We start from the raw sequence: 17,380 nt of genomic DNA, 5'->3' as shown, positions 1-17,380 counted from the left end.
AAATATTATGTTTATACCTACCCTATTATTTTATTGGTTGAGATTTGAGGGAAAGTAAATAATATTATTTTATATTCTTACCTCAATTTTTGGAAGGGGGGTTGGTATAGAATATATTTTATTGGAATATTTTGACTGGAGGATATTCCTCTGTAGTTTTGAATGAGATTCTATTTATTGGCTTTGTGAGCATTTTTGTGGGTGTGCTTCTGGATATCTTTCTGCAACTTTTGGATTTTAGAATTGCTTGGTTGGGTTGAATTTTGGAAAGCTTGTTGGTTTGGATTTTTTCTCTGCTACGATTGCATTACCATCACTCTACTTCCAGATTGGAGATCTTTTTCCATTCTTGCATTTTGATTTTTGAAAAGAGTTGTTTTCTTCATGACTGCTAAAAGATTGTTTGCGGGCATTTGGGAATGAATGATTATTCTATTATCAATAATTGGGAGTAATATTTTGGGAAATAGATTTATATATGATTTTATGAATCTATGTGTTGTATTGCCGGAAAAGGGCATTTGTGTATGTTGATATGTTGATTGTGACTTGTCCGTGAATGCATTATGGTAACAGTTGGTTTTTTGAGGTTTATTTGTTGGTGTATACCCTGTCTTGTGTCCATTTGGTTTGATTAGATCTGGAGTGGCTATGTTTGTAATCATTTATATGAAATTAATTGTCGATATAAGTTGGAATTCTTGGATTCGTTGTATTGTTGGCCTTAACAAGGCTTTGTTTTGGTTTCTTATTAGCTTTTAGTGACTTCTAGGTCGTATTTATGCCATTGTAAGGCCCGTGCCCGAATCTAGGTGAATTTGAGTATCTTTGTAACCCATTTTCCATGAGTTGGTCCCCTATTACAATAGCAATACTCTAGGCTCCAATAGTGCCAAAGTAGTGTTGGTAGATTTCTGGGTTGGTTTTTGAGTCCCTCAGTTGATTTCTTTGCTTGGTCTTCATTCCAGAGGCTTGTTTTGTTATGTTTGATGGTTTTGGGGCCCTGTGCCATTCATTTGTGTTATTTATGAATTCATTTGGGCTCCAACAAGTGGTTTTGTGTTTTTTTATTAAGGTTTTGATATGTTACTCTAGCAAGTTGAGTGATTCCTTGTTGTTGAGGATGGTTAATTGTAGCTCCAGCGAGAGGTTATGTTGTGCCTCATTGTGGAGGATCATTCTATGTTATTAGATTCATGTATTTCCCCTATTTATGTGTATTTGACATTCTTAAGACTCTCTCTATTATCACATTTTGGTATTATGAACTTATGGCTTGATCCTTGTTAAGTGGCTCTTGGTTGTATGTTGATGGCTATCTTTATGATTCAGTTGTATCAGTTTTGTAATGACTTTTGGATGCTTTCCATGTTGAGCTTTATGTTGTTATTGTGTTGTCTTTTGTTATGTTTTACCCTATGGTTATGTTCCATGGTTGGGCGGGTGGGCTCTTGCATGTGTGGACCAGGGTCTTGAGCATTAGGCCTCTAGGAGGGGGTATAGACTTGATGGTTTAATTTGCAAGTGATAACATTATTAGTAATTGGTTAGTGGGTTTGTAATTAGGAATTAACCTAATCAAGATAAATAATATGTTGTTTTATGCCCCAATTGGATGGACCCAGGGAGGTCATTTTTGGGATCCTAGATTGGGAAGACCATTGGAGCGGTATACCCGATCTCCCTTGAGTGATTGCAAGGTGGAGATGGATGCCACATGAGGTTAGCATGTGATGAAACTCTACCCCACATGTTTCCATTATCCATATGCCTTGTTTTTTATTGTGCCTCTGGAGGTTGATTGCTTTGACTTAGCCATGTGATGTATTTTAATGTTATATTCTTATGTTGGAGTGATGCAGGAGCATCCCTGATCAATGAGCAATCTTGCATCAACCAAAAAAAATTCCTTTCAGTTTTGTTCTTGTTTGGTTCATTGTGCAATTTTTTGTGTTCTTACCAGTTGGTACCGATAGTTGATTTCTTTTCGTGGAAGATCTTAATTTTAGTTTCCAGGCTGGTTCGTGTTCTTAATTCTATATTTTCAATTCATTTGGGTTCTTTTCCAGTTAGTTATAGCTTCTGGTTGACTGTTTCTAGATTTCGGGACATTTTTGGTGCTTACCAGTTGGTTTTCCTTCATTACCAGTGTGGTTCTTGGCATGTGGATCTATTTTGGGTCTTGTCTGATCTTATTTGGTGTGTGGCTGACCTTCCTACTGAACCACACCTCTTGGTCGTTATTTTCTGAAAAGATTTCTTTAATTCTTAGGGCTGACCTAGTTACACGTTTCATTTTCCTATATTAGTAAATGTAATCTTATGAGGTCAACCTAGATATGTTCTGGTGGATATATATATATATATATATATATATATATATGATATTATGGAATCATTTGTAGAGGCAGAGGAAGTAGAATTGAGAATAAGGATTGAGATTCACATTTAGTGATTCGATTGATTCCTAGAGTCTCGGTTGGATTTTATCTGGCTGATAGCCTGCATGTAACCAGTTAACTATCGAATGTTCTTTGATGATTATATGATGATAACCAGATGGTTGTCAGAATTTCTAAAGCAATAATATGATTTGCTTATGTAATCTTGTTGCTTTTGTTGTGTTACTCTTGCTGCATAAGCTAGATCATTCTCTTTGAGGGTTTTACCAGTTATGGTTGCATTAAGTGGTATCAGAGCTGGTTACGAATTATCTATTAGAAGAATTGTTTGTGAACATTCAGGCATTCCTTTGGGTGGACATATCTTCAATTGGAGTCAAGTTGCGCATGTGTTCAATCGATTGTTGAGGGGAGGCAATTCAAACTGGTAGTCAAATCGTCGATTTGAGGCAGTTCACCATAGTGGAAGAGGAGATGTCCCTATAAGGACAAACCCCCGAAGGGTAGAGAAGATGATGGAAGACTTCAAGAATGAAGTGGAATGAAATCCAAAATGCTTTGGTTGGTTTGCAGAGATACCCTGAATCTTAGGATGAATATGAAGAAGCTGGTGAAGAGCTTGAAAAAGTTGAAGGACCGGAAGATAAAAGAGAGGAAAGATTCCTGAGAGCAGTGGTGTAAGTGAATAAAGTTCATAAAGTTGAAGTTTCCAACTTTTCTGGAATTTTGAACCCAGAGGATTTGATTTATTAGATCAGAGAGTTGGAGGACTACATTGAGTTTGAGGATGTAAAGGACCCATAGAGAATCTGGTTGGCATAGAATAGGTTGAAAGGGCATGTTGCCTTATGGTGGAAAGAATCGCAGAAAGACAGAGTAGAGAATAGTGAATTAAAGATCACCCGGTGGAGATAGATGGTTCCAAGATTGAAGGCCAAGTTCATACCGGGAGACTATGAGTTGGAATTGTTCAAGAAGTTGCAAAACCTGAAATAGAGAAACATGACTGTGAAGGAATATATTGAAGAATTCTACAAGGTGATGATTAGATCTGGGCATAGAGAGATGGATAGAGAAAAGGTGGAAAGGTACATAAATGGACTTGCATTTAACATTCAGGATGAGATGAGTATGTTGAGGGTTTCCACAGTTGAGGAAGCTTACCAGTATGCTTTGAAGGCTGAGCAGAAGATGAGAAGAAGACAACCAAATAGAGGGAAGGAGAAATTAAAAGGATAGATGAATGATAGTATGAAGAAACCTATTGAGGAAGATGAATCAAAACCTAAGTGGAGTAAAGAACCAAAGCAAAAAAACATAGAGGAAAGGCAGTGGTAGTACTAGTAGAGAATTTTTCGAGCAAATATTTCAAGTGTGGAGAAACCAGACATAGATTTTATGAATATAAGAAGGGAATGGAAAGAAGTTGTGTGGAAAATGAGGAACCATAAGGTGAAGGTACCGGATCTGACTTCTCACCGAAGCAAGGAGAATCCCTTATGTTCAAAAGAAAGGATACCGGATCTTCTCAAAGGAAGAGTCTTTTCTGAACTATGCGTAAATCAGGTTGTAAGTGTTGCAAAGTTATTGTATATGCTGAAAGTACTGACAATTTGGTATCTGAGGAGATGGTTGTGAAGCTTGGATTGAAGAGGCTTGAGCATCCTTGTCCTTATGAGGTAAGTTGGCTGCAAGATTATCAAAAGATAGAAGTAAAGGAGCAGTGTTTGGTTAATTTTAATATTGGGCCTTTCAGGGATGAGGTTTTGTGTGATATTATATATATGAGTGCTTGTCATGTCTTGTTGGGAAAACCTTAGCAGTTTGATAGAGGAGTTATTTATGACTGTAGAAGAAACCTAATCACTATTGAGAAGGATGGGAAGAAGTTCACATTGATTTCTTTGAAGGAGAAAGAGAAGGATCTAAACATTGAGAAAATTTTGCAGTACTGAGAAACTGGTGGGAGAGGTTATACCGAAAGGTTTGAAGAAATATCTGATAGAACCAGTTGTAGAGGTTATACCAGAGGGTGACATGAGTTTGCAGAAGGATCTGACAGATGAGCCTGATGGACATATGGAACCAGATGGCAGAGAGCTTATGATGACAAATTGGATTAAGTCTTGTGGTAGAAACAAATCAGAGTTGTAGAAGAAAGAGAGCAGTAAATGGAGACAATGTGTAGATCTGAAGCAAAGGAAGAGAAACAAAGAGAGTCAAGGGTTAGAGAAGTCAGTTGAGGCACTGGAGGACCTAAAGTAGAGTTTGTTGGAAATTGACACTCTATTGGTTGGTTTCACTATGTTTTCATTGATGGCACCATGATTTTGGGTTCCGGCTTCATATGGTATATCGACAGGCACCTCACAAATTCTACATCGGCATCAGCACCGGTAGGTCAGGAATATTTCTTTGGTCACCGACAATGCAGGCCGACATGGTATAGCAAAGGTTATCAGTATTGGAGGTCGACTTATCTTGGATCTGGCATCAACAATTTTTTTAATGTTTATTCATTTATGTTATATGGCCGACATTTAATCTGATATTATATATATCTTTGTAAGCCGACATAAGGCATAAATTTCTATAGGGTATATAGGGTAGATTGATTAGATCATTTTGAATATGGAAGGATAGAGATATGGTGATGGATATGCGAATGTGATTATTCAAAGAGATTATGTATGTGAGGAATTTATTGTAAGGGTTATTCCGGTAAAGGGGTTTAGGGTTTCAACTGGAACAGATAGAGCCAGAATTGTATTCTTGCATAGAAGATGTTATCTTAGCAGTTCACACTTCTCTGGATTGTTATCTTTAATTTTATGTAGTCAGTGAGGCTCCTATTGTGATTGAGCAATGTTCTCTAGGTTGTAAGCCTTCCTGCAAGTGCAGGCCCATCATATATTGTAATATCTCTTCATATGGTCAGTGGATTGATATTATGGATCACAAATCCCACTGTGGTTTTTCCTCATTGATGTTTTCCACATATAAATCTGTGTGTTATGGTTCTCATTTATGTGTTTGCCTTATTGGTTGCATTACTTCTTTCAATTATGTTTATATCGGTATACTAGTTGGTGCATGAATGTTTTGTTAAGGCTAAAATATTCTATTCTGGTATAACATTGATTCACCCCCCCCCCCCCTCTCAATGTTATTGGTTTCCAACAATTAGTATCAGAGCCTTGTGCCTCAGAGGAAGTTTAACAGCTTGAGGAAAATCCTAAAACTGGAATAATTGAATATAGCTTTGGAGAAGTAGCTTGAGATGGCACTTGAAGATTATGATGTTCAAAGATTGAAAAGCTTAAAGCTACAAGATGAGTTGAATTCTGCTAAGGAATTCATTCTTGTCCTACAAGAGAGACTATCATCTGTTCAAGCTAGGAGGAAAGAACTTTTGCCAAATTGGGATGATGAAGAGAAAAATGCACTTAAGGAACAATGTCAGAAATTGAGTCAGGAGAACATGGTTATGAAGAATGAAATGTAAGCTATAACTATGAGAATGTCTAAGGAGATTGAGGACAGAAAGAAAAAGGAAGAAAATCTTGTTGTATCCCTGAAGAACAAGTTTGAAGAATGTGGTAGGTTGGTTCATGAAAATGATATGTTGAGAACTTATTTGGTACAATCCCAGAGAAATGAGCAAGAGCTTGAGAGACAAATGATAATACTAAGAGATGATTTAACTGCTGCAAGTGAGTACAAAGAAAAATTCAAGATCATCTCAGCACAGCTTGATGAGTTACTAAAGAGATAGAGGCAGATTGGAGATTCCAGTGGACTTGGATTTGAGCAAGGACAGAGTTTTGGTACTACTAATGAAAATCAAAACCATAAGGCACCGGTAAGACAATTCAATGCATATAAATTCAATGGTAGATGTTTCGTTTGCAATAGATTTGGTCACATGGCTAGGCAATGTAGAAACAGATCAAATCATAACCCTGATTCTGGTCCCGGTAAATGTTCTAAATGCAATAAAATTAGTTATAAGACAGAAGATTGTAGAATGAATGTAAAATTATATGCTTGTGGATAATTTGGACATATGGCTATTCAGTACAGGTCAAGCAATTTCACTGATTTTAGCAAAGCAATTCAGAAGAACAATGTTACATGTTATGCATGCAATGAAATTGGACATATTGCTAAGTTCTGTAGAAGCAGAAATCCACCAGTTAGTAATGGAGGATGAAATGAAAAAGGAAAAGAGAAGGTTAGTGAAATCCAGCAAGATCATACTCAAAGATGGGTTAGGAAGACTGAAGTGTAATCATCAGATGGGAATGTCCTGGTTACCTATTCGGCAGAAGAGGCTGATCCTACACTAGCAGTGAGCTCATTTGGTAACTAAGGAAAATGCCTTAGGGGTAGGAAAAATTCATGAAGATGATGCATATGCCCTGAGAAGAGGTTCTAGAAGATGTTCCATATATTAGAGAGGATTATTCGGCATGGATTATCTAAGCAAGATCCGATATCTTTCACCGGCAGTCATTTATGTCAATGCAAGATTAGGGTTTTTCTTTCGAAGGATAAAAGGTTGAATACACTTCATTGTTAATCACCCTGCATTCAAAACAATTTCAGAGTGATTCAGAGTGACTAAGTGCGATCAGAGGCAATCAGATTTCTTCTTGAGCAATCACATCGGCGTTTGGAAGGATTTGTTGAAGGTTTTCACCGAGAGCGAACAAAAGGTATTTTTCTTGAAACATGGAAGCAGGATCATCTTCTATTCCTATTTTTATTGCAAATCCAACTGTAGTGGAGGTTCAGGACCGCCCCAGGCCAATTTTCAAGTGGTATCCACATGTGGCTACCAACAAAGATTCTGTTGGAGCATTTTCTCAGGTCTCAGAGGGAGTGGTGTATGTAGAAGATGTTAGGGCATACATTCATTATCATATAGAGGACTTAGGAACTTTAGAGATCAAGGGGATGTATATGAATGAACTAATGGGAGAATCTAGAAAGATCAAACTGGCATATCAACACATTGAAGATCTAGGGTTTACAGATATTCTGGATATTCTGAAGTTTGAGGATGAAATAATCAAATATATACTTAGCAGAGTACATGGGGAATTCATATGGCTGGATAGACCTTATAAAATCACTAAGGAAGCCATCCGAGCAATTACAAGTTTACCATCGGTAGGGCAACATCTGAAAAAGAAAGTATCAAATGACTTCATAAGGCAGATCACCGGTGCCACATCTAACAAGAGATCGATGAAAGTGAGCACTATCACCGACACCGACATCAAGTTTGAAAGCATGGTCACAAGATACAAGGTAACTCAGTTAAACCAACTGAATTTTGTCTCTAATTCATGTATTTTGGCTGCATATAAGATGATGAGAGAAAATATAAATTTAGATCTTTGCGATTGGATGCTTGAAGAGTTATTGATCAACTTAGGGAGGATTAAAGGTGAGAAGAAGGGCACCTTCTGATATGGAAATTTGTTAGTCTGCTTGACCCTATACGTTCTGAATGATACACCCAGTTTTGGTAGGAAGCAATGGGATTTTGACATTCTGGTAGGAAGATAGTTAAAACAATCAATTGATACATTAGGAAGTCAAAGGGATGATAAGATATGGGGTTATTTCAAGGCTTTTCAAAAATCTATGAGGTCTAGGATAAGAATACCTGAGCATATGGTAGAGAAATACTCTACCAACATTTGTTTCATGGTTAAGAAGGATGTGACTCTCATGGAGGCAGTCAAGCCCTGGAAGATTTGGATAGAGGAAATGGGCTATGAGGTAGATGCATTAATCCTTGATGCCTATGCAAAAAAATTGATTGATGCAGAAATAGATGAGGCAGAGAAAACCTGTGGAACTGCATAGCAGAAGACTCTAGAGGTTGAAATGGAGTTCAACCGAAAGAGAAGGGAAAAGCAAGAAGGAAAAGCAAGTAAATTTGTACACGAGGTCTCAAAGGACATAAAGTCACTTATTGATGTTGTCCCGAAGAAAGGGAGAAAGAGGAAGGATCCGGTAGTTCACATTGAACCTGTAACTGTAGATTCTGAATCAGAGGATAACACACCATTAGCCTTCAAGAGGGTTCTTAGGAAGAAACTGGAAGAACCTAAGGTAGAAGCAAAGAAGAAACCAATTAGAAAGGTCACAATCAAGTTACCAGCTCAGAAGCAAGCACTTAAGGCTACACCTACAGCTGCATCTAGTACTGTCAAGAGGAAGAAGAAGGATGACACTGATTCTGGTAAGGTTGCACCTAAAACTTGTGCAGAAATTGTAGATGAAATAACTAAAGATGGAATGTTAAAGGATTTTAAGTTTTATTATGACAAATTAGAGGTTGATGAGCAGAGAGAGGTAGAGGAAGTAGTCATGTTATACTTAGATATCTATAAGAAATCCTTAATAGAGATAGAAAATCAAATACCGACTGAGTTATATAACATGTTAGATGTTAGAAGGTTATCTACTAGGTAAGAAGATAAACACATTAAAATGCAAGAACTTTTAGCTATCTGTGTTAGCATAACTCCAGATGAAATGGATAAGACAATTGAGGCTGCAGATAGAAAGGTTTTTAATAGCAAACATGGGATAACTAGCTTGATGCTAGGGATAATGAATGAAGTAATAAAGGAAACTCAGAAAGCTTGGATTAAACTTTTGGGAGAACACAGAGGATTCTTTACTTCACCAGAGACAAAGATCGACACTATAGATACCCCGGTTGAAGGGAAAGGAAAATGGATTATGGGTACTCCACCCTTAGTTTTGAAGAATATCAAGATAGTGGAAATTGAGCCATCGATAAACACAAATGTAGAGACAAATACTGAAACACTGGTTAATATTGAGAACATTGTACAGGATACTAACATTGAGGAAAATTGTCCTTCGGATACTAATGTACAGGCTGAGGATACTGTTCCTAGAGAGGAACCAGCAGCTACACAGACTGCACCAAGTGGTGAAGACATTGATGCAAGTGAGGAGGTAATAAAGGATAAATCATCAGAGAAAACAGGTAAATCTGGTAGGGAACCAGTTGTTGGAACATCATTATTGACAATTGACACTTCTCTAGTGGAAAAGAAAACCATCACAGAGATGAGTCCCACGGAACTGATGATGATGGCTACTCAAAAACTGATAAAGGAGGGAGCCACGAACAAGGGGATTATAGATCAGTCAAGAACTGTTTTGCACAGATTGGTCCCAAAATGTAAGATTGAAAATGAAGTGAGCCCTTCCAGCAAGCTTAAGGTAATCACTGAGCACATATCAAAAGACTTTCAATCCTTACAACAGATCTCTAACCGACAAGCACTTGAAAGATTCACTCAAGCTAAGAGAGTTGCTTTTGATCAGATCATTGAGAGAGAGAAGAAAAAGATTGAGGAGAAGCTAATTTTGATAGAAAATTCTTTGAAACAATGTACAAACATATACAGGGTATGTTGCAATACTGAGATACTTATAGAAAATGTAGATAAAAGAGATACAGGAGAAAATTGCTAGTATTGCTAACTCTTTTGATGGATTAATTTCACTGACAACATCAATTGATGGTCAAATTTTGACTTTGGAGAACCAATTTTCTTCTCTTGAAAAGGAAAGAGATAAAATCATTCAGAGAGCCAAAAGTCTGAGAGGTTTGGTGAGTCCAAGATTGGATTCACTATGTGTACATAAGAAGGAATGCATGGATATGCTAGGAAAGCCCACACTGGCAAAGGTCAATGAGAAAGAATTTTTGCATATTTATTGAGTGGACTTGTATCTATCTCTGACACATTCAAAATTGGCTGGGATACTTATGTGGAGTTACTAGAGAAAGCTTATCCAAAAATCTTGAAACTGGTCAAACTCCGATAAGACATTTTTGGAGGTATTCATTGTACAGTTCTTATTCTTTGACATATTTCTTTTTGGGTATTGATGTCAAAGGGGGAGTAGTATAGATGTGAAAAAGGACAAAGGATTGCATACATTAGGGGAAGTTACAGAGTTTTTGCAGTTTTTGGAGATATGGAGTATTTTGCATATTAAGCTCATGGGGAGCAGGGCTGGATGAAACCGGCAGATGAAACGATGACCATTTTTCACATGAGTGTTGCCATCAATGCCAAAGGGGGAGATTTTTGGAAATTGATACTCTATTGGTTGGTTTCACTATGTTGTCATTGATGGCAACATGATTCTGGGTTTTGGCTTCATATGGTATATCGACAGGCACTTTATAGATTCTACATTGGCACTGGCACCAGCAGGTCAGGAAGATTTCTTTGGTCACCGGCAATGCAGGCCAACATGGTATAGTAAAGGTTATCCATATTGGAGGCCGACTTATCTTGGATCCGACATCAGCTATTTGTTTTAATGTTTATTCATTTATGTTATATGGTTGACATGTAATCTGATATTATATATATCTTTGTAAGCCGACATAAGGCATAAATTTGTATAGGGTATATAGGGCAGATTGATTAGATCATTTTGAATATGGAAGGATAGAGATATGGTGATGGATATGCGAATGTAATTATTCAGAAAAATTATGTATCTGAGGAATTTATTGTAAGGGTTGTTCCGGTAAAGGGGTTTAGGGTTTCAACCGGAACACACAGAGCTGAAACCAAAATTGTATTTTGGCATAGAAGATGCTATCTTAGCATATCACACTTCTCTGGATTGTTTTCTAGAATTTTATGTAGTCAATGAGGCTCCTATTGTGATTGAGCAGTGTTCTCTAGGTTGTAAGCCTTTCTACAAGAGTAGGCCCATCATATATTGTAATATCTCTTCATATGGCCAGTGGATTGATATGTTGGGTTACAAATATCACCATGGTTTTTCCTCATTGAGATTATCCACGTATAAATTTGTGTGTTATGGTTCTTATTTATGTGTTTGGCTTATTGGTTGCATTACTTCTTTCAATTCTATTTATATCGGTATACCAGTTGGTGCATGAATGTTTTGTTAAGGCTAAAATATTCTATTTCGGTATAACACTGATTCACTCCCCCCCCCCCCTCTTAGTGTTATTGGTTTCCAATGGAGGTTAGCAGATAAAGAAGATGTTTGGATCAGAAATGAGCATGGGGTCTTTATTCCAAATCCTTTTAGATGTTTATGAGTTTCCTCTCAAGGAACATATTTTTATACCTGGGTTGTCTGATGCAGGAGCAACATCAGTTGATGAGCAATCTTGCATCAACCAAAAAATATTTCCTTTTAGTTTTGTTCTTGTTTGGTTCATTTTACAGTTTTTTGTATTCTCACTGGTTGGTATCGATAGTTGCTTTCTTTTCATTGCAGATCTTATTTTCAATTTCTAGGCTAGTTCGTGTGCTTAATTCTAGATTTTTCAGTTCATTTGGGTTCTTTTTCGATCATTTATTGCTTTCGGTTAACTATTTCTGGGTTTCGGGACAGTTCTTGTACTTGCTGGTTGGTTTTCCTTCAGTATCGGTGCAATTCTTGGTGTGTGGATCTATTTTGGGTCTTATCTGATGTTCTTTGGCATGTGGCCAACCTTCCTGCTGAACCACACCTCTTGGTTGTTATTTTCCAGAAAGATTTTTTTAATTCTTAGGGCTGACCTAGTTACACGTTTCATTTTCTTGCATTGGTAAATGTAATCTTATGAGGTTGACCCAGATATGTTCTGGTGGGTATATATATGATATTATGTAATCATTTGTAGGGGCAGAGGAAGTAGAATTGAGAATATGTATTGAGATTCTCATTTAGTGATCTGGTTGATTCTTAGAGTCTCGATTGGATTTTATCCGGCCGATAGCCTGCATGTAACCGGTTAACTACCGGATGTTCTTTGATGATTATATGATGATAACCAAATGGTTGTCGAAAGTTATAAAGAAATAATATGATTTGTTTATGTAATCTTCTTATGTTTTCTTGTTGCTTTCATTGTGTTACTCTTGTTGCATAAGCCGGTTGATTCTCTTTGAGGGTTTTACCGGTTATGGTTGCATCATGGAGTCTTGTAGTGTTATGTTGTATCCTTTGGTTGGTAGGTGTTAGCTTAGGTCTTAAGTGTGAGCTGGAACCTTAGGTCATCTCCTAGCACAGGGGGTGGTTCCTTTTTGGTTCCACATGGTCGGGTGGTTTGATGCCTTCTACCATTGGGATATTCTTCTTAGATGTTAGCATGTGTGGATTTGGATATATAGTATCCCATCATGAGATTGGATTCTTGGAGCATATTTATGTAATTGTTAAGGCTCAAATTTGCACCCTACTAAACTACAAGTTTAGTAATTTGGCCTAACATGGGATTCACTTCTGCATGTGGGCAATGCGCAACTTGAAATGAAACCTCCGGTTCCTATTGGATAAATCGCCTATTTGCTCTTCTAACAACTGAAAACTTGGTAGGAAAAGGGAAGAGAAAAGGAAACAATAAAAATAAACTAAGTAACTAGGTGATTCACCAAACTTTGAGGGAAACTAAAATGATAATGATAGGTCTCTTATTGCAAAAATTTCTATTTTAGTGGGTAACACTTCTGTTCTATATAGGCCTGCATAAATATTTCACAGAAAGGTCCTAGACTGAGCAATCAAGGAAAATATATATTCACATGAAAGCTCCATGTTCTTGTGGACACAAACTGCAACCTGCAAACAAAATACACTTCTGCAACTAGGCTCTTGATGAGACAAAATAACAAGGAATAATACAATTCACTGGTTACCTCTATCAATCATGCTATGAACACAAAGATACAGAAAGAAAAGAAGGCTTGAAAAAGAAACTTAATAAAACCTTGCTCCAAAAGATGCTATCATCATATATTCAGTCTCCAAGATTGAGTTACAGAAATTATACAAGAAAATATGCTAAGGACAAAATGTTGTCACAAGAGCCTTCTCTGCATAATCAGAACTAACTCCAAAAATAGTGTCTTTTTGCACTAAGTACAAAAAACCCCAACTGATTTGGGTCGGATGCAAGAAAAATGCCTCAAAAAGAGGAGTCTAGAAGACACCAAAGAGGGCTATAAACCTGGAAAAGTCTTCCTTAATAAATAATCAACCCAAAAAAGCACTAGAAACAGCCTCAAAACACTTAACCAAGTAATAAAAGCTCCCCAAAATGGTGGAAAAGTCCAACTTCGACCCTTTACCTAAAAATGCTCCAACCTTCCTAGATTTGCTCCATTTGGTTTCAAACAACCTCATGTTCCTATAAAGACGCTCTTGTCTCCAAAAATATCTTAACTCCTTTTGAATGCTTCCCAAGTGGTTATGAGTGATCCTATATACTCTCCTTATGTCCCCAAACTGAAAAGACTTCTTTCAATGAAAGCCTTATCTCTCCTGAATTAACTCCTCCTTCAAAACTAAGTCAAAAGACTTAGTCTCATTTTTTGCATATGAGTATACCTTTTACATTTCGAATAATAATATTTAATTACAATTTATAATTGCATTGTAATTAAATACTTTTTACAAATAAATACCAGTCTTGGACCAAAAATAAAAACAAAAATATAATAAAAGTAAGACATATTTGATATATTAATAAACATTTATTTATCAAATATGTTTGATTTTTATCATATTGAATAAAATAAAGTCCAGCGGACTTGAGGGAGAATATAAAATATGGCAAAGGGTTTTATAACCCTAAAAATATCTCACTCCCATCGCATTTTCCTCATTTTGCAAAATGAAAACCATTTGGAAGGTTCTCGAGGGTTTGGTGCCGCCATGGATGAAGGGTACTGGGCTTCCTGAGTCTTCATCTCTGAATGCAAATCCTCTTTTTCTACAGGTATGCTCGCCACATTTACCAGGAAACTTGTTGTGTTCGTTTTTATCTTGCATACACATACATTTCGCATATATTTTTTACCAGAAAGATAACGCGCTGTGTTTGTTTTTCACATTCTGCAAACTCATCTACCAGAAAAGTAACGTGCTGTGTCTGGTTTTTAACATTTTGCACACATTTTTTGCATACATTTTGCCACTATAGTAGTTGTTGAGTGCACATAGATCTCATCCATGTCTAGATGACCATCAATTAATGATCCCAATGACATTGCAGCAACCTGAGCAACTTTAACATCTAGTCCCTGTCCAAGTTCACATCCTAAATGATAAATGCTAATACTACAATCTGGATGAACATTCACCAAACAGATCATTTGCTGCGCCTCCCAGAAGGCATTGAACTTTACAGGTACCAAACTTATTCCTCTTTTCACCCATTGGTTTTGATCATTGAAAGTCTTCACGTCTTTGGTGCGGTTTTCATAATTGCTTGATGCCTTCACAGTATCAAAAACTAATTTTGCATTACAGTATATGAGTTCTTGACCAGAAAGTGCCATGTCTCCTTTAGTATACATATTGAGTTCCCGGACAATATCAGGCAGAAATCCTAGTGCATGTGCTATGTGCTCCATCACTGTTTCAATCATGACTGCTGTCTCAACAAATACCGGTCCTCTCATGTAGGTACATGCAGGCAAGTTAGTCTTGGCTATTTTTCCTTCAATTCTCCAGTTGGCAATGTTATATACCCCATCAATAAATAGTGGGATTGAACTCAAATCTGGATACTCAAAATCAAAGTGGGCTCCCTGGTTATTGAACACTTCCATCTGAATTGCTGAAATTTTTCCATTTTTCTGAGAAGCAACTTTATACTTGCGCAAGTATGGACTTCGACCACCAACAAGCTGCATATTTGTATTTAGATCAAGCAAGAGACGAACAGGTTTTTGAAGTTTATCAGCAGCCATTGCACATGCCATTGCGACTGGGGGCGTTCTATTTAACTTGGCACCATAAGCACCTCCAACACGTGCTACATTTACATTTACTTTGTGTTGCGGCCTGTTCAAGGCTACTGCAACACATTGTTGAACCTGTGAAGGGTTCTGAGTTGATGAGTAAATAGTCATACAACCCTCCTCACCAGGTATACATAAGGACCTTTGTGTTTCCAAATGAAAATGGTATTGATGACCTATACTAACCTCTCCTTCAACAATGACTTCGTCAGATCCAAATGAAGAAGCTACATTTCCTCTCTGAAATTCAAGAGCTCTGCTATCAAAGAATGAGTTGGACTTTATAGCATCTTCAATTGTGAGTATAGGCTTCACTACATCGGTATAAATAACATGTACAAGCTTTGAAGCTGCGTCTGCAATGGACTTTGTTTTTGCTACAATTAATCCCACAGCTTGGCCATAGTAGTGAACCCGTTTAGATGCAAAAACTAGTTCATAATCACTAACAAGATTACAATATCCATCTGCAGCTATTGTATCAGCAGAGAGAAACGCAACAGCTCCTTTCTTTGAAAGGGCTTCCGAAGGGTCTATCTCCTTGATAGTTCCATTTGCTATTGTTGAAAGAACAAAAACTGCATGTAATCCATCTCCAAGTTTTAAATCATCTAAGTACTCTACTTCCCCTGTGACCTGTGCTTGAGCTGATAATTTTGGGAGTGGCTGTGACACTGGATACTCTGATGGGTCCCCCTGATCAAAACTGATGGATCCTGATGAAATTGGTCGGATTTCCTTCTTAATTGCTGAACCAAGTCGGGCAGGTAGGAAATTTTTGGGCCATAAAGAGAGGATAGCTTTGTAGAAAAATGTATCCACTAAAAAGGATCGATACTTTGAACGACCAAAAGAAGGATCGGGCATCAATTCTGTCTGCAAGAGCATTAAACATTCTTCCAATACCTTTGGATCTTGATAGGATTTTCCTGTAAGCTTTTTTTTTTTTTACTTGATGTACTCATTGTGGGAATGGCTTGATGCCTCCATAAACAATGATTGGAGAGCTTAAAATTTTATCTGTCTGGGGATCAACTTCAAATTTAAATGCAACAGTCACAATAGCATGAGCATTTACTCTTCTCAGAGCAACCTTCTGCCTAAAAAAAATGAGAATTGCTAGGTAATGTTGGAATATTTATCTCTGTTATCACCTTCCCATCCATGTCCATGCCAAAAAATTGCTCAATATTAACGAATTCAGGCAATCCGTTGTAGTAAGCAGAACATATTTTCATTCTTGTTTCAACAGCCGTCAGGATAGTTGCAAGGTCTGAAACAAAATCTGGATGTTCATGTGCCATCATCAAGTTCCCAGCAACACTTCCAATATTGCGTACTTGAGGAGAAGCAACCTTGGTATGCTTAAGATCAGGATGAATCTCATCACCAAAAAAAACGTGCCTTTTCTCCATAAAGAAATTTATATATCGAGTCCCCACCCGTACCCTTTCCACTGGGATCACCAGTCTGGGCAATGAAGTCCTTTTGCACTGAATGGAAAAGACAATTGTTGTAGTACTTGATTTTATATATTAGATTGTGTTTTATCCTTATTGAATTTCTGACTTTGGCACATGCTGGGATTGATCTTATGTAGAAATGAAGTTCGAGCACGGGCTCGTGACACTCATTCCTGTACCAGTTAATTCTGATTTCATTCAGCTCACTGTTTGAACATGCATTTAAGATTCAAATACTCTTTTTCTTTACCAACTTGCTGCATTGGATTGTTTATCTTCACGATGTGGTATTGACCCTTTTTTAAATACTGTAAGGTTTCACATTGAAATAATATGTCCCTTAAAACAGTTTATTCATTAATATTTTCTTTTATGCATATCATGGATCGTAAAGTAAAAGGTTTCATATTTAAAACAAACATGTCCCTTTAATGCTTCAGTTGGTTTCTTCATCATTCCGCTTGATATTCTGAGATTAGTTACTCTAAAGGGTATGTCGGGCTCATACCCGAAGGGAGCCTCGGTCAGGGGCACATGCCAATTAGAGTAACTAATTATCTGCACATGAAACAAACACATTAGCATAAACATTTCTTTTTTCTGAAGCAGTGATTTGTCTTTATCTTTCCCGCCCTTTCAAAACAGAAATATGATAGGCTATAATAAA

The 17,380-nt window shown here is 37.1% G+C and overlaps 1 pseudogene; it reads right to left on the bottom strand.

The window, feature by feature from the left end:
- Positions 1-14,383: 14,383 nt before the first annotated feature.
- LOC131874238 (uncharacterized) lies at positions 14,384-16,665 on the bottom strand (annotated as a pseudogene).
- Positions 16,666-17,380: the final 715 nt, after the last annotated feature.

The sequence above is a fragment of the Cryptomeria japonica genome, chromosome 3 (genome assembly GCF_030272615.1).
Source record: "Cryptomeria japonica chromosome 3, Sugi_1.0, whole genome shotgun sequence".
NCBI classification, from domain to species: domain Eukaryota; kingdom Viridiplantae; phylum Streptophyta; class Pinopsida; order Cupressales; family Cupressaceae; genus Cryptomeria; species Cryptomeria japonica.
The sequence above is the reverse complement of the archived record's forward strand: the minus strand, read 5'-3'. Positions and strand labels throughout refer to the sequence as shown.